The sequence below is a fragment of the Fringilla coelebs genome (assembly GCF_963513975.1).
Source record: "Fringilla coelebs genome assembly, chromosome: 4".
NCBI lineage: Eukaryota > Metazoa > Chordata > Aves > Passeriformes > Fringillidae > Fringilla > Fringilla coelebs.
Window position 1 is genome coordinate 36,715,187 of NC_140032.1, and position 22,474 is coordinate 36,737,660.

The window sequence follows — 22,474 nt, forward strand, 5'->3', positions numbered from 1 at the left end:
CAATCTCCTTCCTGATTGCTTGAGATACAATCTCACTCAGCTCTTACACATCCCATCCTGCCATTCCTGGTCCTGTCACACCACCCCTGGTCCCATCTGCAGTTCAGCAGTCACAGTGAGTTAAAGAAGCCCTGACAGAGATCCATTTCACTCAAAGCCCCCACTCATGCCCAAGAACTTTGCAGAGCAATCACAGACTTATAGAATGGTTTGGGTTGAAAGAGGACCTTGAAGACCACCTAGTTCCAGCCTCCCTGCCATGGGCAGGGCCACTTTCCACCAGACCGGGTTGCCTGGAACAACATCCAACCTGGCCTTGAATACCTCCAGGGGTGGTGTGTCCACAACTTCCCTGGACAACCTGTTCCAGTGTCTCACTGCTTTCACAGGAAAGACTTTTCTCCTAATATCTGCTCTAAACCTACTCTCTTTGTACCTCTCAGTGCACCTCTCCATGTGGCTAGGAGAGTACCATGCAATCTGGATAGCAATTAATGAGATCTAAAATAGAAAGTCTACAATAAATACCTGAATGAAGGGATATCAAAGAAATCTGTCCTTGATTTTGTAACTTAAGGCTAGTTTTGAAGCAAGCAAAATAATCACTTCTCATTAAGATTACAATCACTTCCAAGTAAAATATTCTTAAACTAAATTGTAAATGAAGCTGCTGCATTACCTAAGGGGATGTATTTCAGTCTCTCCCATGCTCTAGAAATGAAAACATGTTGGCACTAGTAATCTGTGCAATAAAAAGAACACAAAACTGTATCTGCAGCTGCTTGCTGTAGAATAACAGAAAAGTTGTTAGAGGACCTTTGATAAGACAGAGGCGTGATCCAAAGCCTCTTAAATCCTCTCCTTACAGACAACATACTAAAGATGACAGAAAAACTTTAAACTCAGAAGAGCAAGAATTTATCACAAGTTTATTACAACAAGACCAATCAACATTTTCAGTAGAAGAAAGCTGAAGCAATCATAGAAACACAAAATGGCTTAGGTTGGAAGGAACCTTAAAGATTTTTCAGTTCCACCTGCCCTGCCACAGGCACCTCCAACTAGCCCAAACTGCTCAAAGCCCCATCCAACCTGGCCTTGATCAAGTGGACAGAACATAAAGAAGGATAAAGGCAAGTATCTCCCTACACACTGCATCTTTTCAGGGGTGGTTTTGCTCCTTGCTAATTAAATGGCTTCTTTGTTGCATCCACGTGCAATTTGTCTGGTCCCCAAGGAACCAGAGACCACAAGACACCTGCCTGCACTGATCCTGGCTCTCTTCTTGACACAAACTGAGGAAAGACAAATACTGTACATCACACAAGGTAAGTCAGCTCAGGTCAAGCACTTAAGACTGATATAATAAACCACCAGCTGACCCAGTGACTGCAGAACAGTCTGCCACCAACAGCTTTTCAAAACCCATTGCCTTCCTTCTTTCTCTGCCCAACAGATAAATACATTTCTACATACTGCAGCCTACACTGTCACTAGTATGTATTTAGCATGGTTGTTCAACTACGAACTTCTGTAGAGTATCACCCACATCAATTCATTCTTAAACAGAGACTGCAGTGACTCAGAGCTCCAAGCCCAGCAAAAAGCACTGTTAGTTATATTTACCCTCAAATACACCATATGGGTTACTACACCATCGATGAGACACCACACAATTAAAAAAATAAACCAAACTCATTTGTATGCCAGCTGACTAATTTCATGCTAAATCCAGCCATTTGACATTTTATTGTATTTTAGTTGTTCAGAATGCTGCTATGATAACTGCCATGCCCCTTGAAGAGGCCAAAGAGGAGGAGAGCACCAAGCCCTGGGGTACAGCTCTTTTATTGTAGCACCAGGGAGAAAATCTGTTCCAGGTAAGCAAAGCACATCAGACTCTGACCCATCTTTCCAAGACAAAGTCTAGTTTCTTGTTTAGTCTTGAGAGCAGAGACACTAAGGACCCAATCAATTCCAGTTTTCCTTCTTTTCCTGATGCCACTCTCCACATCAAGTCTCAGGAGATGTCAAGTTGCATCTACACACAGAAAGGCCAACACCTATTGCCTAGAAAGTGAAACCTTTTTTCACTTAAAAAACATAATGAAAATAATTATTTTTCAACTCCTCAACCTGGAGGGTGCCTTGCTGCACAAGAGGATCAGCAAGCTGACTTGCTCCTGAAGCTGATGTGCCAGCAGCTGTAGGTATCACAGGAAGAGTAAAGCAGCAGAAGAACAAGGTCTTTCTAAAAAACAAGTGCATGAAACTGGCTCCTAGGGACACAGCCAACTCCACAACAATGCTTAAGCAGATGAAGGCTATGGGAAATCTCCAAATACTCAGAATTCTGGTGGCTCTAATCAATATCATCACCACTCCTTTCTGTAAACATTTACTGCCATGTACTTAGTTCAAATGCCACCTTCTGTTCTCCTTTTCATTTCTCTCAAATTTCCAGTTTTGTTTACAATGCTCTGAGGATGATGCCATTACTTACCCTATTTGAGAAGGGCAGAAGGTGAAGGCAAGAAATTTTTCCAACTCTTTATTCCAGGCAAAAGATAAATATCAGGAAATCTCTTCTGAAAACTGGACTGCAGAAATGATGGCACAAAATGCAGGATGTTTTTATCCTTTCTCCCTCCTCCAAGTGATTAGGAGTATCACATTTGGCCAGGGCTATATGGCTTGGAGCAATACAATCAGACTTTGAAAACAATATTTAGTCAGAAGCATACTTAAGCTATAGCAAATTGCTTCACAATACTCTGAATAACTAACACCTTTTCAGCCTATGATGCAAGAGAAAAAAGGGAAACATATCATAATTAGACAACTGTCCACAACTTTTCTTTTTTAGAGAGATTTTATGAATGCTTAACTGGAAAAATTGTAAGTATTAAGAACAAAATGGACAATTGCATCATCTCTATGCTGAGCTGACTGTAAGATGCAAAAGGGCTCCAGATTTCAGGTCTTCGTGACTCCTGGAGTATTTCTTACCCTCTTTGTTAAAAAAATGAAGAGGGTAAGAATTAAATTTTTTCACTGTCTTTGCATTGCAATGAGAGGCTGGCAAAAGAGGACTTTTAATAGTAACGTTGATATGCAACTTTATTGATTAATAAATATTAAAAGGAAGAACAGCCTGAATACCTGAAACTAGTTTGTATTGATGTCTTAGCCATGCAGTACATGCTGATCCTTGTAGTCTAACTCTTTCTACAGTATTATTCTACTGATGCCACATGTACACGCTGTCAAGTGCTTGGGAAACAATTCCTGCAGTTTTTGCAAATGGAAGAAAGACAAACAGACATGACAAGGGAATAGTTTGCAGCAATATTGCCACAACCCAGAACACCAACACCTCTCTCACTTGGATGTTTTCTCTGGTGATTCCTCATTTCACTTGTGTGCTCTGTTATCCTCAGCAGCAGCACCCTGTCTGCCCTGCCCAGCAGCTGGTCTTAGCCAGCACTACACTCACTCTCAGTGCTTTGCTACAATTGCTAAGAACTTTATTCCACAGCCCTTAATAGCTCAGCTATAACAAACATCTCCTTCCCGTCCCAAAAACCTCCTTCATCCTTTTTTCCTGGGAAGCTGTGCCTTCCAAGGTGAAAAGGCTTAAAACACAGCATCACTCAAGAGCTTCAATACAAGATTTGTTCTCATCACTACATTTCAACACTAAATGAAGCTTGTGACCTTTCCAGTTGAGTCATTGTTCTTTCCACGTTCTGTTTCACTCTAGGAATATCCTTCATTTTATGCATATGTTTCAATGAGATCTTAAAAACAGAACTCATGTTTATTCATACAGACATTAGGAATTTTTAAGAATTTCTAAGATGTCCTCTGTCCAGCTTCATTTTCTTCCAAAAAGCAAAAGTTATTTTTCTTTTCCTGTGTAGCACTATCACACTAGGATAGTGGACTAGGAAGTAGCAAGGCTTTTAATTTTATCAAGACCAAGCCCATTTTATGAATGTTCTCTATAAACTGAAGAAAGAAATAGATAAAACTGTTTCTTTTGGACTGAAACAATGAACATTTAAGTAATTCACCTTTAAGCTGTAGAGATAAGCAGGTAAAAACAAGCTGTGCTGGCTTTGGCTGGGGTAGAGTTAATTCTCTTCCCAGTGGCTGGCATGGGCTGTGTTTTGGGTTTGTGCTGAACACAGGGCTGATAATGGGGAGATGTTTTTGTCATTGCTGAGCAGGGGTTGCACAGAGCCAAGGCCTTTTCTGCTTTTCAGTCTGCCATGCTGGGGAGGAGACACAGCCAGGACAGGTGACCCAAACTGAGCACAGGGATATTCCAGACCATGTGGCATCATGCTCAGTATGTAAAGTTAGGGGAAAGAAGAAGGAAGGGGAGGAAAATTTGGAGTGATGGTGTTTATCTTCCCAAGTTACTGTGATGGGGCCCTGCTCTCATGGAGATGGCTGAACCATGGGAAGCAGTGAATTCATCCCTTTTTCCTTTGCTTGTGGCCTTGGCTTTTGCTTTTTGTATTGACCTGTCCTCATCTCAGCCTGTGAGTTCTCTCCTTTTTACTGGTCCAACTCTCTCCCTGATCCCACTGATGGGGGAGCAGCTGCCTGGGGCTTGGCTGCTGACTGAGCATAAACAGCAACACAGGCATTCACTTTGAATGAAAAGAGTTACAATATCTAATCCATAACTTTACTATAGATAAAATCCAACTTCTATTATTTTTCAGAAAAAGCCTCAGAAAGAGACAAGAACTATCATCAATTGTCACGTCCTAAGTGGCTGAGGCCAGCTTCTCTGGCTCTCCAGGCATCAGCAATGAACACTGCACTGCTTCAAGCCTGCAGAGGAACTTCATTCCTGTTTCTCAGTCATCTGGGACAGATGGATATTTAAAAATCATGCATTTCTTTTATATAACTCAGCAAGAAAATGACATTTACAATACAAGAAATTCATCACTAATGGACATGCTTGATCAAGGGATGCACTTTTCTGTGCTGTATCTTGTCTGCCTCATTTTTGTAAAGAGAGGTACGTCAATCTCTTTTCATATTTCTTGCTGTTAAGGAGCAAACCGCATGATTAGATTTTCATCTATCTTGAAATATTGTAACCGTTCTCAAACTTTACCACAGTCTACTTCTGTCTAAAAATTGCTTTTTAGAATTTGATCAACCCTACCATTTTGAAAGCTTCTTCAATGAAACAGCCAGCTAAAGCCAAAAACTGCATTGTATGCAAATTATACACAGTCTAAAACCCACTTCTGCAAGTTTCATCTGAACTCCCAAAAGATTTCCAAAATTCAGAGTATTAATGTGATTACCTTATGTACTGCTTGACTAGGCAAGAGAAGGGAAAGAACTTGTGATCAGTTGTGTTCTCTGTGATTTGATCTCATCTTTCCTTGGCCCTTCATTCCTGGGCTTTCCTACATAGGAGAATGTGTGTGGTGTTTGCCAATAAATTAGTTATAATCTACTGAACATTGAGGTAAGATAAGTTTAAATATTTTTAAAAAACAAAAAAATCAACACAGCACATGCATTTGAAGCATAAAAAGGAAAAACAAAAACAAACCCAAACCTGCAGCAACACTAATAAAAAACCAATATATTGAACAGACAAATCAATCTTGGTAAACAGACTGCTCTTTGTGTGACACATACAGCGAGTGATATTGTTTGTTTTGCTGTGAGGTAAACATGATGAATACAAAAATCGATCTTATAGCTTTGCTTTAGAAGCCACATAATGTGTTAGCACAGCTGGGGTATCTGCACCTTTTAGATAGCCAGCAAGAATGCTATAATATAATCCACAAACTTCCTAAATAGGCTCCACTAAACCAGCCTGTGCTTCCAGCTTTGCACATTTCTCTGCATTTGCCAGGCAGTATCTTTTATTTGGAGCACGGAAGCCACTGTGGGCACCTTGAGACCACGGGGCCAATGAGAAAGGTGGCCATGCTGCACTGAAATTCAAGGAATGGACTGCCCTGATATTTACTTTGTCAGTGCAGATGATCCATGCTGGTGCCATGATATAAACTTGATAGTGTATGAGATTAATGATCAAAACATTACTCTCCAAGTCAACACTGGGAACTGACATCCCACTGCCTTCTCCTTACACGGCACCAAGGATTAACTTCTGGCCCTGAACATCTTCTGAGGGACTTCCTTACATCTGGCAGATGCTGAAGAGACTTTGAACATTACCTTTGTGGTTCCAGCTCAGGTACACTGCGGCTGGCATTTCTGACCACACACCTGGGGAAGATGCAAGTGAACAGCATTCTCCCATCCACACTGACCCCTTAGCAATGGGACTGTAGCATTCCACTGTTCCCCCATTAATGGGTGTACAACACACACAAAGAAAGATGCATGAGGCTTCTTCTAGCTCGGAAAGAAATGGAAGTCAGCTTTCTCAGCACAGTGCCTCTGGCTGCAGGATACTCTCACCATCCACCCCGCATAGCAACAGGCATTTCTCTGCAGCAACACAATCTTTTCAACAAATGTTCACTTCTTGTTAGCGCTTTTGTTATGAAATCTGAAGTTCTGGCAATTCAGACTCTCCATGTAAATACTGAGAATGGAACACTGGCTAAAAATTGATCTCAAAATGACAGCGAGCCTTTCCTCAGGGTATAATCACCCCAGTAATGCTGTTTCCATCTGGAGCGACTTCCACAAGCCCTAGGCATGTGCAACACTTGTGGTTTTCACATAGAGCTGCTAATAACTGCATTTACTAAAACTGTGCCCTTCACTTACTGCATCTTCCATAGAAGAGACATTACAAAGTCTACTTATGATCTATCCAGCTCATTAAAAGGGTGTTTAAATTGGAACACAGTTCACTGAATGGAGACCTTTACGTGCTAGCCTTGCACTTCAACTTCTAACAAAGACAATTTTGTTAAAGCCTGTCAGAAAACTCAATTCAAAGGCTTTCTGCAGTCCCTGGGAAAGAGAGTCTGTTGTCTCTAACACAGCGAAATCTGGCCTGTAGCTGGAAAATGAAGAGTCAGTAAGGCAGTTCATACTTTAGTCTGACTGGGGAGCAAGACAGTGCCTCCCAGGAGGAAAAACTGCAAAAGAAGAAAATTGTCAGTATTTCAATCTCCAATATAGAAGAGAAGCTACATACAGCAGGCATCAAATACCACAGAAGGATGAACTGGCAAATGTACCAGGACAGGACAGTAAACGGTACAGAATTGTTTGCTGTACATCAAAACAGAATCAGTAAAAGAAACCAAAATCCACAAGGATGATACTCGAATCAAAATACACACACACACACACACACACAAATCCAATGTGTTTTGCTACTGTTCAATAAACTGCAAAATTCTTACATAGAAAATGGTAAAGGAAAAGCAATACAAAAGAGCTTCTTCAGTAAGAGACCCTACATGCCCATGGTTGTCAACCATGCCAGTATTACTGCTGTCCATAATCAGTCAGCTTTTGGGATGATGTGCTTTCTTTCGAGAAGCTCTTACACACAAATGACAACAGCATAACATAAGAGGTATATGCTCTGTTTAAGACTGTCATATGCAAATTATCCAAATCAACATTTTCTCAATACATTACTTTATCATCCGATACAGACTTGGACAAATATTGTAACTTAAGATAGAAAAAAACCAGATTGATTCACTCTTGCACTAAATAGTTCCTGTAAATGATATAAATAAAGCAAACCAAACAAACAATGCAAAAATTCCACCACAACCTGAAAATTTTCACTTTTCAATTCATTTCAATTAAAAAATAACAGCTTAAAAATAAGGCACTAGGCACATTTCCATTTTTAATAATTTCAACAGAACATGAACAGCCTAAGTCTATGCATTAGCTGTTGCTTCAGAGAAAGTGTTTTAACTGGCATATTTTCCTTTTGTTTAGTATTTCACTTTTCCAGTTCTGTAATTCCTGACAGTATGGCAACTGCAGATTTGTAAGGGATGTCAGATTTATATAAGATGTGGCAAAGGAAAAAAAAAACAAAAACAAACTTGCCCATTCTTCCTACAGAGTGAAGAGGCTCAAAGCTAACTTTCCCATTCAATTTAAAAAGCAAAGTTTGGAAGGCTTCTGAATGTCAGCACTGATGCACTACAGGGATGTTTATCTTCCCATCACTGCAGATATACAGCAAAACCTGAAGGGGATATTTTCCACCTCTGCTGCAATGAGAACTGTGGAACAGCAGAAACATGAATTACAAGATTCACGTAGTTCTTGCAGACAATTTATGAAAACTGTATTTTTTAGCTGCTGCAGATGAGCTGCCTTTAAATTTTTGTTTTTTCTAATTTGTTTTGGATTTAAACCTCTGTCTGATAGGCACTGGATATTTCAGGCTGATGCTATGGAGTGGGATGGCTACATTTTTGCAGTTTACTGCCACACCATGCATTTCTGTCCTGTCTGCGTGCCAACAGGAGCACCTTTACACCCTTTGCACGCTGAGCTGGATCAAGGACTCCCCACAGACAGCTGCATGAGCACGCCAAATGGATCTGGCATCCATAAGCAGGGCAAACAGCAGCACTGAGCTAGCTCAAACCACGAGTGGGGCAGGGGGAACAAGACTACACAACTCAACTACAACACTACACCGAGTGCAGAGGAGGGCCAGAGGGATGGAGCATCTCTCCTGTGAAGGCAGGCTGAGACACTTGGGGCTGTTCAGCCTGGAAAACAGAAGGCCTTGTGTCACCCACATGTTTTATGAAAAATCCTTTCCTTAGGAGTTCTCCTCCTGAGAAGCTGAGAGGCCTCAGGAACACAATGTAAACAGTGATTGTTTGCTGCTGTGGATTGCAACAGGTGGATCCGGGATTGGTCTCATGTGGTTGTTTCTAATCAATGGCCAATCACAGTCCAGCTGTCCGGACTGTTTCGGTCAGTCTGAGCCTTTATGATTCCTTCCTTTTCTATTCTTAGCCAGCCTACTGATGAAATCCTTTCTCTATTCTTTTAGTAGAGTTTTTAATATAATATATATCATAAAATAATAAACCAAGCCTTCTGAACATGGAGTCAACTTTCTCGTCTCCTCCCTCGTCCCGGGACCCCTGTGAACACGGTCACAGCCTTGGGATGGCCTTAGAGCAGCCTTCCAGTACCTAAAGGCACCTACAGGAGACAGGGAGAGGGACTTCTTACAAGGACAAGGGAATGGCTTCAAACTGAGGGAGGGTCAGTTTAAATTAGATATGGGGAATTAATTCTTTACTGCAAGGGTAGTGAGGCACTGGAAGAGGTTGCCCAGAGAAGCTGTGGATGCCCCATCCCTGGAAGAGCTGAAGGCCAGGCTGGACGGGGCTTTGAGCAAACTGGTCCTGTGGAAGGTGTCCCTTCCCACGGCAGATGATATTTAAAGTCTCTTCCAATCCAAACCATTCTACGGCCCTTGTGAACAAAACAAACACCAACAAACCTTCCCCACCAAGTTACTCTCCTTAAACATTTCTTGTCTTTTAGAGGAGACCCACTTGCTGTGCTGAGAAAGCAGAGGCATGAAAGGCAGCACACCTATGTCCCTAATGCATTTAGGGTCAGATAGTCATGGTGTATTAAGAGCACCAGAAAAAAACCCAGCAGAATTGCCCAGTTGAGCGGTTTATTGAGCCACCACGCCCAGATCCTGTATCAGAAATAATCCAACTGGAAATAATCCAAGTAGGAGTAGCCCACAGCAGTGAAACAGATTGAGTGGTCTGGGTGAGGGGTGCTGCTCCTCTTCCCCAGGAGCCCATGAGTGCTCTCTCAGGGATTCCTCTGGTATTAATGGTAATGCAGCAACACTGTTCTGCTCTACAAAACAAAGTATGCTTCTGTTAAGTATTAGCAATATGAATCTCCCTTTCTTCTTTCAAGCCAAATCTACACACATAGGATTATTTTATCTCTTATTACAGAACTAAGGAGAGAGCTGCATGTTCTTAAATTCATGGAGAAGAGAGAAGATGTGCATAATCAGCAGTTGCCCTCCACTAGGAGAGGGCACTTCTTGCTTTTCAGGAAAGCTCTGAGTCTCAATAGAGTTTTTATTAAAATATATACATAGAACGTCTGGCTTTTCACAGCATGATGATTTAAACACATATTTCTACGTGCCCAAAATTACCCTTTCCTTAGAAAATGCACCCAAATGTTAGGCAGAACTCCCTTCCATGCACTTTCTCACTCTTGTATCCAATCTGTTATGCCACTGCAGCTAGTTAAGAAAGGGTATTAGGGAATGTGTCAGCCTAGTGCTGGTATGTCTGCAGTCTGCAGACAAAATAAGTTAAAGAACCAGAACTTTAAAATAAACATGTTATGGTGAAGGAATATCATGGAGGTTAACACGCACTGGGATAAAATCAGCACCAGTTATAAAACATTTGAGTTGCCAAAACTGGTCTTTTTGATGTAGTTCAAAGCTTCTTTGACTACTATAGACTGTACAATATAAAAGCATTTAAGGAACATTAAGAAGTGACAGAATTAATAAATACAGGTAGGGCAGAAAATGGACTTCCTACAGGAAAGCTGTTGGGGTTTGATATTAGGCTATGAATAGATCTACTAAATATACACTGCTGAAAAGTTTCCACATGTAAAGCCAAAGTGACTTCTAGACTATCAGAAATCTTAACTTCATCAGTAATACTCAGCTTTAAAATAAATGCCCGTGCATTTTAGGAGATATATTAAAAATATGATGCTCTGCAATTAAGAAATCTCAGCTTAGAGAATAAAACAAGGAAAACAAACAAACAATTATTTCTGACATGCAAAAGCATTCTCATCAATGAACATGTTAAGGCATCAGAGTCAAGATTATTTTTTAAGCTAATAAAATATATTTTTAAAGCGTATTTTTAAAGCTAAAAATTATAATGAATTCTGCTTGCAACATTATGGCTTTGGTAACATTAAGTAGTACATTATGGTTGCTAGATAAATTATAGATAAAACTTCTGTCTGTTTCTTAGAAATTAACAGCTGTGAAGCCATTCTTGAAAAATTATGATTGCTGGGATTAGATTGCAAACAGTATTTTGACAAGTTCTCAGTACAGAATAAATTCTTGCAAATATCATACAAGATAAAACATGTTCAAAAACCTGTTCAATCTGCCCCTCCTTTACAGCAATACTAACTGGCCAAGTAAAAACTTTGGTGCTTAATGTTTAAGGCTGTGAAGTCTTTAATCATAGACATGAATTGTAGAATTTAAAATGAAAACTTATTGTTCACATAAAACCCTCAGCATGTGACAAACCTGTTGGAAAATAGATTGCCCAAACGATTATAAAGTCAAGAGGAGAAGCCTGACCATTTATCTTGCTTCCTTACTTCCACATATCCATGTCACTTAATACCTTACTGCAATGCAGGAAAATTCTTAAGCTGTTGAACAGGGGGTTGTGAGAATGAGCCTAATTAAATCCCCAAATTCCCACACAGAATGAATGATGAAAAAACCAGAATGAACAGGAAGAAAAGAAACAGAGTAAAATGAGGTATTCAACCTTCAGATGAGGATGAGATTGGAATAAGAACATGAAATAATCAAGATATAAGCAAGATCAATGCCCCTCACTACACTAACACGGACTTGTGCAGGCTGCAGTCAATCAGTGATCACCATCAAGGCCCCTTGTAAGGATCCAACCACACCTCTGTCACTCGATGCAAACGTGCAGGATTATTTTATAAAGTTTATTTTAAAGAACAAAACCCCATCCTTGTTTCCAGTAAATATAAATGCTAAGAACTGAGCATCGGTGTCTCACACACCTCACTGTGAGCCGAGCAGCCTCTCTGTTCTCGGCTTAAGAGCAAAACCATAACTGGGTACCTCTGATTACCTGCAGTCCCTGTGTGCATCTCACCACACACACACACACCAGTCAGCTTTGATTTAGAAATTATGCACCCCTGGGAGATATTACCAAAACAAATGCCTCCCAAAGAGGCACAAGGCATCTCTCAACCACAAGATCTAGGCATATGAGAATCAGAGAAAAGGGGACATAGGACAGATGAAGTGTGCTCAAGGACAACAGATTTCAAAGAATTCTAATTATTTTTAAAGTAGGCCAACCCCCAGGACATATCCATTTCATCCAGAGAAATTAATCCAGCCTGCTCCCTGCCATCCTCTTTTCCCAAGGCCCCTCAGGCATACACAAAGATTAAAAGCTACATGAACTATCCTGGCAGTCTGCTCCCTTTTATCACAACAGCTTGACAACTCCCCTGTCATCACCAGTCTTGGTAGAAGATAATAATGGGAGCAAAACTTGTTAACTCCCTGAGAGGTGACTGATGTGCCTATTCATGCAAAAGGTAAGCCTGCTCTCCAAGACAGAAACTCTGCATCTTGTAGAGACGTCTCCCCCACTGTTTCTGCACACAAAATAATGGTGATGACTTTGACACTTTGCACACCTACTCACTGCTCTGTCAATGAGCACTCAAGGGTCTCATCATCCACTGCCAAAGCTGGGCCAGAGTAACCATTCACCCCAAGTCTGCCATCAAAGTCTTGTCCCAGACTTGATGCCAGTGTCATGGATAGCTGCTCTCGCCGAGGATGGCTTTCAGATGATTTGATGGATGACATTATGCCTGGAACTGCTAAAAGAGCTTCACAGCCTCACTGGCAGGTTAACATTTCTTAGCCCAAACTTTCCTGTAGTGTTTACATAAATAAAAAAATAAGCAAGTATTGAAGTAAACACAGTGAGGGACAGAAGACTCACCAAGATCACACATATGCATCCAAGGAACTAATTCAAGGTCTTACTTCAGACACCCAGGACTGAAATCCCTCTACAGAGAGCACTCGAGAGTACCACTTTACCAACTTGCTTAATCTAATGCTGTAGGAGTACCTTACTTGCATTGACTGGAATATCAGAATTTGGAGCTGAAGATCTCCAAAAAGCTATCCAAAAGGCAGCAGGAGATTCTTACACTCACCAACAAGAGCTGAGGCACAGGAAACCCGTGAAGCATCGTTCTGCATTTGAGGGCTCTTGGCTAAGAGCTCTGTGATCAGAAGTGAGTGATGCATTTCCTATGGCTGGAATCTCATATTCCATCCAAAGAAGCAAACAACAAAACCCCACCTACTGCACCTTTCCATCTCTGCTGTTTACTGAGACACTGTTCTCGTGCTGTCCCTACTGCAGCTCCTGGCTCTGTACAGGCAGAATACAGTGCATAGAGGGGAGGGAAACAAGGGTGGGAAACAGGGAAGGGGCGAGGAAAAACCAAGATATTTCATAGCTGTGGTTTAAAGCTTCTCATAGACTTGGAAATGTTAGAATAACAGTGTGGGAGATGGAATAGCAGAGCCAGAGCAGGGGAAGCAGTCCAATAAAAGCAATATATTGCAAGCCTTGAAGAGCTGACTTCAAGGCCTCATTTAACTGAGAGTGTAGCAAAACTTGTTTCAAGACTAAAGTGTGCAGAGAACAATTAATTTCCTCTGAAGACCCCATTATCTTAATGCTTTCTTTCTTGATCCTCTTTCCTCAACTGGAAAAAAAAGAACTTTTTTTAAGATGTAGCTTCATTACTTTTTTAAGGTTTTGCTTCAAAATGTTATTACAGATGACACATTTTCTACAGCAAATTTAAAATGGTAAATAATTCTCTGCCATAGCTAGAATTCTTAATAAATAACTCAAAAGAAAGACAATGCTTCAAAATCTCAAAACCATAAAGGCAGGAATAAAATGGGATGCTATACTTTGGCCCTTTGTTCATTTATTAATGCTTAAAAAGAAAATGTTTTACTGCAGGTAAAAACCAAAGCAGATTTTAATCCCCAAACTGTGGCAGAAATGCTCGAATATGAAAAAGACTATCCTTGATTTCATTAAAAACATTGTATTTTTTTCCTAAAACACAGTATTTAAAATAATACCTTTCTGCCTTATTAAAAAGATCAACTCGAGTCAGAACAGTTCTTGCTGAGCCATTTTCATTGCCAATTTCTTAAAAGACAATAAAAATAAGTACGAAACTTTGTGGGCTGAGCACCATCTGCTCATGCTGTAATTCCATTAACAATTATATTTTGAGACTGCCACCTGTAAAGCAAGTTTTCCACATGTAAACTGGTATACTGTTTCTGCCTTTTCCCTTCCTTCAATTCCTGCTGCTGCTCAGAGGTTCCCACATCAGGGCTGACTGCTGCTGTTTGCAACTGAACATTCACCCAGGAAGTCAAAGGAAAATACATTGTAGCCCAGGAAAGCAAGAGCAAAACTAAAAAATGTTACTGCATTCAAGGATTAGAATGAGGGATTCAAGAAAACACCCTAAGAGAAATTTTAAATAAGTACAGGCCACCATAGAGCAGCAAACAATTAGTTTATTATAATAGAGAGAAAAAATAAAAGAGCAAATTGTTCCTTTGCAAAGAGGCATGCTTATGCAGGGAGAAACAGACTAAACTCCTGATTAATACAGTTCTTTTTAAAGCATCATCTCTTAATTACAAAAGTGGTCATTTCTGTTTCAGTAATAATGTCTGTATGCAGCCTGGTAAGAAAATGATTTTATTTCCACATGGGAAATCCATGGATTTTCAGAAAATAGGAATTTTGTGCTATAAAATGCACGTGGAAGGAAACAAAAACATTTCAAAAACAGCTTACACAGTTTTGGGTTTTTTCAAATTTGAATTTGCTAATTCAAATGCTATTCCAATGAATAAGCAAACATTTCAAAATTATTTGATCTCAAGCAAGAGGAACACAACAAGGATGCTTGTTTGAAAAACAAAGGTAGAATACAAGTATCAGCTTTCTCCTCCATATCTTTGTACAGCTGTTAACAACAAAATACTTTTTCCACAAAAGCACCTATCTTCCCCACAAACTCCATGACAGAGGAGGAGGCTATGATTAAACTGATAAACCTAATCTGCCATAAAGCACAATCCTAAACCATTTCAGTTTATAGAAACCCATTGAGTCTAATTTTTTCTTCTACAACCTGTATTAAGTGAAAAGCCAGAAAAGCCCCAAACCCAAGCTCCAAGGGTAGCTCAGGTTGTGAGGACATGCCTGCTGCTGGCTGCTAACTGCTCCCCTTTGTTGGGGACATTGTCCTTCCTCAACACACTGCCTGAGCCCTGCACTTGGTACTGGGGGAAACCTCAGTCAGCAAAACTGCGTCTAACCTAACGCACCCTGAGGTAGAACTGCACTGCTAAAGACAGATTCAAGCAAGAAAAATTCCCTTTGATTCACAAAAACATGAAAGAAAACTGACAGAAGAGGTGGGCTTTTGACCAGCATGAGCTCTACTGGAGCTGAAGCTGACCAGAACTGTAAACAATAAAAGGATTTCTTTAAAATACACTGTCAAAATGCAGAAATGACATCAGCCTGTTACAGGAGGAGCATGGTGACCTCACAGTCAGGGAGACTGACAAGGTGGAGATGTTTAATGCTTTCTTTGCCTCTGTCTTCAACACTGATGATGGACTACCCTGGCTGTGAAAATGTTAAACTGCCAGTTGACCCTGAAGATGTGAGGAATCTGCTGCTCCACGTGGGTCCATATAAATGTATGGGGCCTGACGGGATTTATCCAAGAATGTCATCACAAAGCCTCTCTGGGTGATTTTTGAAAGGCCTTGGGAATCTGTAGATACCCCAGATGACTAGAAGTTGGTTAACAACGTTCCAATTTTCAAAAAGGGCAAGAAGGAGGACCCTAGAAACACAGGCCACAGGTCTGTCAGTCGCATTTCAGTGACTGGTAAAGCTGTGGAGATTATTCTGGGAGGTATTGAAGAATGCCTGAAAGACAACACAGCCACTGCAAGCACAACTGCATGAGGAGAGCAAAACCCTGCTTACCAAATCTGATTTCCTTTCATGACAAGGTAACCCAAGTAGTTGACCCAAGTAAGGGAAGCCAGTCAATGTAATATTGTAGGATTTTCCTAAAGCTTTTGATACCATCTCTCAGCATCCATCTGGACAAAACATCCCTCACACAGCTGGAAAAGCACCAGTGGTGACAGGACCCGAGGGAATGGCCTGATGCTGTGCCAGGGCAGGTTTAGGTTGGATACAGGAAAGTGTTCTTCACCCAGAGGGTGGTTGGGCACTGGAACAGGCTCCCCAGAGCAGCGCTCACACCACCAAGCCTGACAGTTCCAGAAGAGTTTGGACAACGCTCTGAGGCACATGGTGTGACTTTTAGGGATAGTGCTGCGCAGGGCTGGGAGTTGGACCTGATCATCCTTGTGTGTCCCTTCCAACTCAGAATACTCTGTGAAGAATCACAGAGTGTGTTGCTAATTCTAATGTTGCTAATTTTAAACTAATCGTCCAGAGCAGACGTTTGTTTTCCATACTTACAGAGTAAATCTAGTCATTAAATGTAACTGTTGCCAGACTTAAAGTCCTCTCAGATTATATGGCCTAGTTACTGTAAAAAGCATCCTCCCAGCCCCCCCCAAGGTAGATGTCAAACCTATTAATGTAACAGCTTATCCTGCCCTATTTCCACTTGGCAGTCTCCCGTAATGCTGATTTAATATCTGACAAAAATAGGACAAAGATGCTGTCATTTTTGATTAGAGAACTTCAGCTCAATACAAGCAATTTTAACTCTGCTGAGCTTGGGTTAGGGAAGGTGAATGCTGCTTGGCTATGTGGAGAAAAATCTAGATATCTACTTCTGGATAATGCTGTCCTCCTGATGACCCAATGAGTCTTTTGCAATAATGAAATTTACTAGCATCAGAATTTCTACTACTTCAGCTTAGCCATGCATATTCACTAGCTTTAAAACTGAGAGTTAACTTTTACCTAGAATTTCATTTAAAAGAGGAATTTATTACATGTTATTTTCAATGCCCCACTTGTTGGCCCCTAAGCAGCACAAATTACCACTTCTATTTTGTTTGTTTTTTTTCTCCCAAAAGAACAAATCACAGACTACCCAATCAATGGTGTTGATCCCAATTTCTGTGGTGTTGTTTATTTATTTATTAGGTACTGCAACAGATTAGTAGTTTTACCTGTGTGATCCCCACAACAGATACAACTGCTATGTTTTTGTTGCATTATCTTACCTAAGTGTGCAGAGTCACCTTTCATCCTATGCTGAGGATGCTGCCAAATGTTCCCTGGATACCCTAGATCACTCTCCTTCTGCAATGGGATTCTTGAAAAGCAAATGCCAGTTTTAGCTTAAAATCTTTGATTTTTCAGCTTTTCAGTTCTTTTACATTATTCACAAATGGTAACACTTGGGGCTAAAACAGGACAAAAGGAATCTTGTCACATACATAAGAATGGTGCAAAACTGCCCTTTGAAAAGGAGTGGACATATATATAATTAACAGTCTTGAGATAATGAGTTCTTTACCTAACGTAATACAATGGCTTTTGAATGACAAGAGAGTTCAAGAAATTTTAAATATAATTTATATATCTATACTAAATTGTAGGTATCATATAGGCTTTCTTTTTTCCCCATTTCTTCACATTATTTGCTCTGTGGTCATTGATTCTGCAACATAACTGGAAGCACTTGTCAAATTACTTCCCTTTGAATATGATAGGGATTGGGGTTTTTATACTCTCCCAAGAGTAATAGATTTTACATGCTTTTTCAAAGCAAATTTAGATAAAAGCACATATTAAAAAATTATAATTTATTATCTCAAAACATTTTGCCTATTAATGTTGCTAGCAACACAAAAAATTACTGTCAGAAGTGATGGTTACTTTTTACAAAAGCAATACTTTGGCTATAGCAAGCTCATTTCCTCACTGTGTACAGTCTTCAAACTTGTTGAGCATAAAAAGTTTGCCAAGGTGTTAATTTCTGGTGAATGTCACACAAGAACTGGTGACCTATTACAGCTCTGATTGTAGAAGGCAGTGTGGCTATATCTAGCCCTGCACCTGAATAGAGCTTTTCAAACCCAGCTGATGAATGATTGTGTTCAGCTTTCAGATAATGCCAGAGTAGCAGACCTGATGCAGTGTCCTTTGTGTTGGTGTCACTCAATTACGGAAAGGCAAACTAGTTTAAAAAGTGACCTATGTATAGATAACTAAACATAACAATTGGAGAGAGATTATTTTGTCATTTAATCACTTATGTACCACCGTGCATCACATTTTTACCAAGTTCAGAAAACTCAAATCCTTCATTACTGAACACTACTGCCCCTTTTAATGCGATTTTTATCTTATTTCAATTCCTGCCTTTCCTCCAGTAAGGATATAAACTGCAAATTGCTGCATCTCAGTTTCTGTTCTAAGCACACTTACTCCTTAAGGAAAAGTGAACAATTTCCTCTGGGATTTCCACACAAGGAATCTAATATAAACCACAATAACAATTGAAGTTCAATCTGCAACTCGTCATTAAGATCTCAGTGACAATCAAGCCAAGGTATACAGGATATTAGCAGTTCTTAAAGTGGGGAAGAAAGGGTGTCATCAAAAAGCTTAGAAAATGTCCATTCAGCTTTTATTTCTTCTTATTTTTCTAAAGCTTTTGCCTCCACATCATAAATTCTCCACCTTCTATTGGCCATGTGGGAGTTGTAATGTTTAAACTTGGCAGTTAGTGAAGGCCCCCAGCCCCAGCTGCAAGATCATTATCTGGTTTCCTGAACCAGAGGGATGTGCTGGAATTGCCACCTGACCAGGGCACTCAGCAAAGCCTCCTGTCCCTATCCAAAGGGCAAGCACACTTCCCTCACTCTGGCATGGCTGCTGTGACATCTGGCAGCAAGGACAGTTAGCTGTCCTGGCAGGGAAATGGGAGTATAAATGTCTAAGGGTGGCAGACTGACCTCACAAGCTCCTGTTAACTACATCTGGTACCCGAGGCACGCACACTTTCAGGGGTGGAAGGAGGAAGGGGACAGTTGTTGTCCAACTGCTCATGCACACTTTGAAAAAACCCTTGCAACATGGTCCAGAAAGTCTGAGAACTACTGATAAACAAATAAGACCTAAACCAAATCCCAGTAAAATCATGTCACTTGCAGACACAAAATTAAATGCCTTCAATATATGGCAAGTCCATTGGTGGCTCAAGTGTCGTGGTTATGGAAAATGCTGAATTTACTGTAAAGCTTCAAATCGGAAGCACCAGGTTCCCAGATATAAGGCCAAGCAACCTGTGCCAAATTTTCAGGAAGTTCTCCTCATTATACCTGTGAACAGGACAGACTACGGAATTTATTTTGTGGGTTTAGCAGTCTCATCACTACATTTCTGCCTCGTGCAAGGTCAGGCACACATTTCCAGCAAATCTTTTACTACCTTACTAATGTCCCTCTGGACCCTGGGAACACACTGGACACTCTTCCTCGCTGCCCTTCATATAGACAAATGAATAGGGCTATTTGTAATTGGTCAGATTTGGAGAGATAAAGTTGAACTACAGTACAATTTACTCCTTTAAATAAGCTTTCAGCTTTTCAGTAACAAATCTTTCTTTACTGTTTCAGCCCATTGGTTCTGCCTGCTGTACTACCTACTCCTTGACAACAGCAGCTTTAAGGCTGTACCTCTGAGGCTGATCATTAGCAACACATCTCGCTGGAGAACAACAAATACTGTAGCTGGGATCCCTACAGCAATCTTGTTACCATCAATGGCCTCAGTGGTGTGATCGGAGATGGTGTGACTCCTGAAGTGTCCTGCACAGGGACAGGGGCTGGAATTGATGATCCTGAAGGGTCCCCTCCAACTCAGCATATTCTGTGATTCTATGATTCTCAATAATTTCCTTCTGCCTCCAGAACTCTGACCCCTTGATCCAGAAGACCAGAAGGTATCAGAAAGCATCCAGAAGACACAACATTGTAATCAAATCAATGATTCTACCTCATTTTTCCTCACAGCCTTGCAATCCCTACTATCAGATAGCAGGTATCCTTACTTACACAAAAGCAGATATGCACTTAAGACTCTGAGAACAGACCTTGATATATTTTCATTGTTTCGATTTGATTTAGACTGGAAACTGAAAGTTCTTAAGGATCAGAGTTAGTCTTTAGATATTTCTGATAATGCAAATGAATGCTTAAACTTTCACTCCAAATCCCACAAGCACTTTTTCCTCAAATGGATTCCTGGAGGAAGTTTCAAGAGAGAACAGTTCTGTCCTCCCAGCTTCAGCATATACATCAGTGAGAGTCTTCTGTTGGAAAGAAAGGCGCTATCTCCAGCTAAGTGTAATAGTGCTAGTACCAACTTGGTTGTCATTTCCTTCCTACTTCTCCACTTTCATTTTTGTTTTGAAAACTCTCTGTACATTAATCATTTTTACTTTCTGAAAGACCTTTGAAATCTTGTAAATCAGTAAACAAACAGTATTTGAAAGGATATTTTTTTAAAGGTTCATATTTATAACAGTGAAAGATTTTCTCTATTACCTATTGTCTGCTGCTGTGGGCAGGAAAACATTGAAGGTTATAAACATAAAAAAGCACCACACAGCAAATCTTTTCATCTTTGCATCTTTGATGCTTTGGTGTTATTAAAAAGTGCCCAAGGTTACACTGCAGAGAGAAAAAGGATACTGCCTGAAGTTAGCCAAAAAAGCTAAATTCTATTTTAAGCTGGTACTGTCTGACAAGGAATTTCATATTTGTTGGTTAGAGCTCTTATCGCAAGAAAAGGGAGGAGGGTGTTGTACAGGAAGAAGATTTATCTGTCATCTTCAGCTTAACAAACTTTTGAGCAACTGACAACAGAGCAAACACACGCATTTCTAGGACTGAACAAAGGCACACCACTGCATTTCTGAGAAGCAGGTTAGATGAGACTCCTATTTCCCTTATGCTGATGCTGTACCAAGGCACACACTGTTCTCAGGTGCTGCAGGGAGCACACTCCAAGATAAAAGCTCAGCTCAGGGGGCCAGCTCTGCCTCTCCTAACACGATGCAGGGTATGGAGGTCCTAACCTCTGGACATACTCCTGGGCTCTGACAGCTTCCCACTAATATGCCAGAGCACTACTAGTAGGAAACAGTCATTACTGTTTCATTCATAACCCTTACCTGAGCAGCTTCTGAGGTGGATGTACTCCAACCCGAAACATGAATTCAGCAATAACAATATAATGTTCCACAGAAAATGATGAAGCAGCGTGTGTTCGTATACATCACAAAGGCAAGTAAACAGCTGATCTAGCCAATTAATCAGATATTCTGTTTAGATTTCATCTTTGACAGTGTTTACTTAATATAATTGTATTTGTTCTCAACAAAGACTGAATTATTTCCTGAAATGGCTGCCATGGATATTTCCTCCTCAGGTCAAGACCAGGTAATCAAGACAGAATGCTGCTTTATCAGGGACAGGAGTGTAAAAACTCTTGCAATTCTTTTACTGGTACAGAAACCAGCTAAAAAAGGCTTCTGAACTACACCTCACATGTGAATGGAAGTGGATACAAGGGTTCAGCTCAAAAGTCTCAGAGCAAAAGTCTTTAGGCTCACGAGAAAGGACAGCATGATGCATTACAGCACCTGAGTAAGCTGACACAGTACACACACACCAAGGCTACAATACTTCAGTGGTCACCCCAGAATAAGCATCTGAAGATGGTCACTGTACTACACAGCAATGCAAACACAATTTTTTTCCCCCGAGATGGTCCCTTGCTCACAGTCCTTTCCTGAGCAGGAAAGGTAATTTGACTGGTTTTCATGCAAAACTTCTACTGCCTGATATTTTCTTCAGGGGTATACAAATAAATTCCTGAAGATTTTTCCACACACAGAAAATCCCACGTTGTGCCGAGAAGAACAGATTACAGAAACTTCACCACTTAATAAATAAACTGCTTATCTTCAAAAAACCCGCTATGGCCTATTATCTCAGCAGTAACTGCCAAGCTACAGCAAACTGGAGCAGCTTCAGAAGACATAGCATCTGCTGAAGGAGTCCAAAGTCATTTCCAAAAACAAGAGTTATGTCAACTCACTTGCCTTACACAATTACCCAGAGCAGCCCATTGAGAGGTCCAAGATCATTAATGAACATACAATAAAAGATCCCTTTTTAAGATAATCACTGGAAAATTTTATGACTTTACCAAGATTATTTTAATCTTGGCTAATCTTACTTCAAGCAAATCTCCTTAAGTCCAGTTATGTTCCTGAGCTCTAAAACATCTGGCGAAAACGGAAGAATTACTTTGACTCCTTTTAAGACCCTGGTGTCAAAGGGTCAGATTATTTTCACCTGACTAATACAAGGCCATGGCAAGACTCATACTGCAGATTTGTTCGTCTGACCTCCTGAAGCATTTCTGCAAGTTAGCTGAAGCGCTGCCCGCCTCGCGTATCACCTGTGCTCCCACCATTTCGGAATGGGAGACCTGCACCAGCAGATGGGTAAATCCAGCGCCTTCTGGCTTTCCGTGCG

General features: G+C 40.6%; 1 protein-coding gene across 1 annotated transcript in view; it reads right to left on the reverse strand.

Annotated features, from left to right (window-relative positions):
- Positions 1–22,474, reverse strand: part of GALNT7 (polypeptide N-acetylgalactosaminyltransferase 7) — a gene marked incomplete at its 5' end in the record, with an annotated part of 68,778 nt that overhangs the window by 45,515 nt on the left and 789 nt on the right. The window lies entirely within an intron of this gene.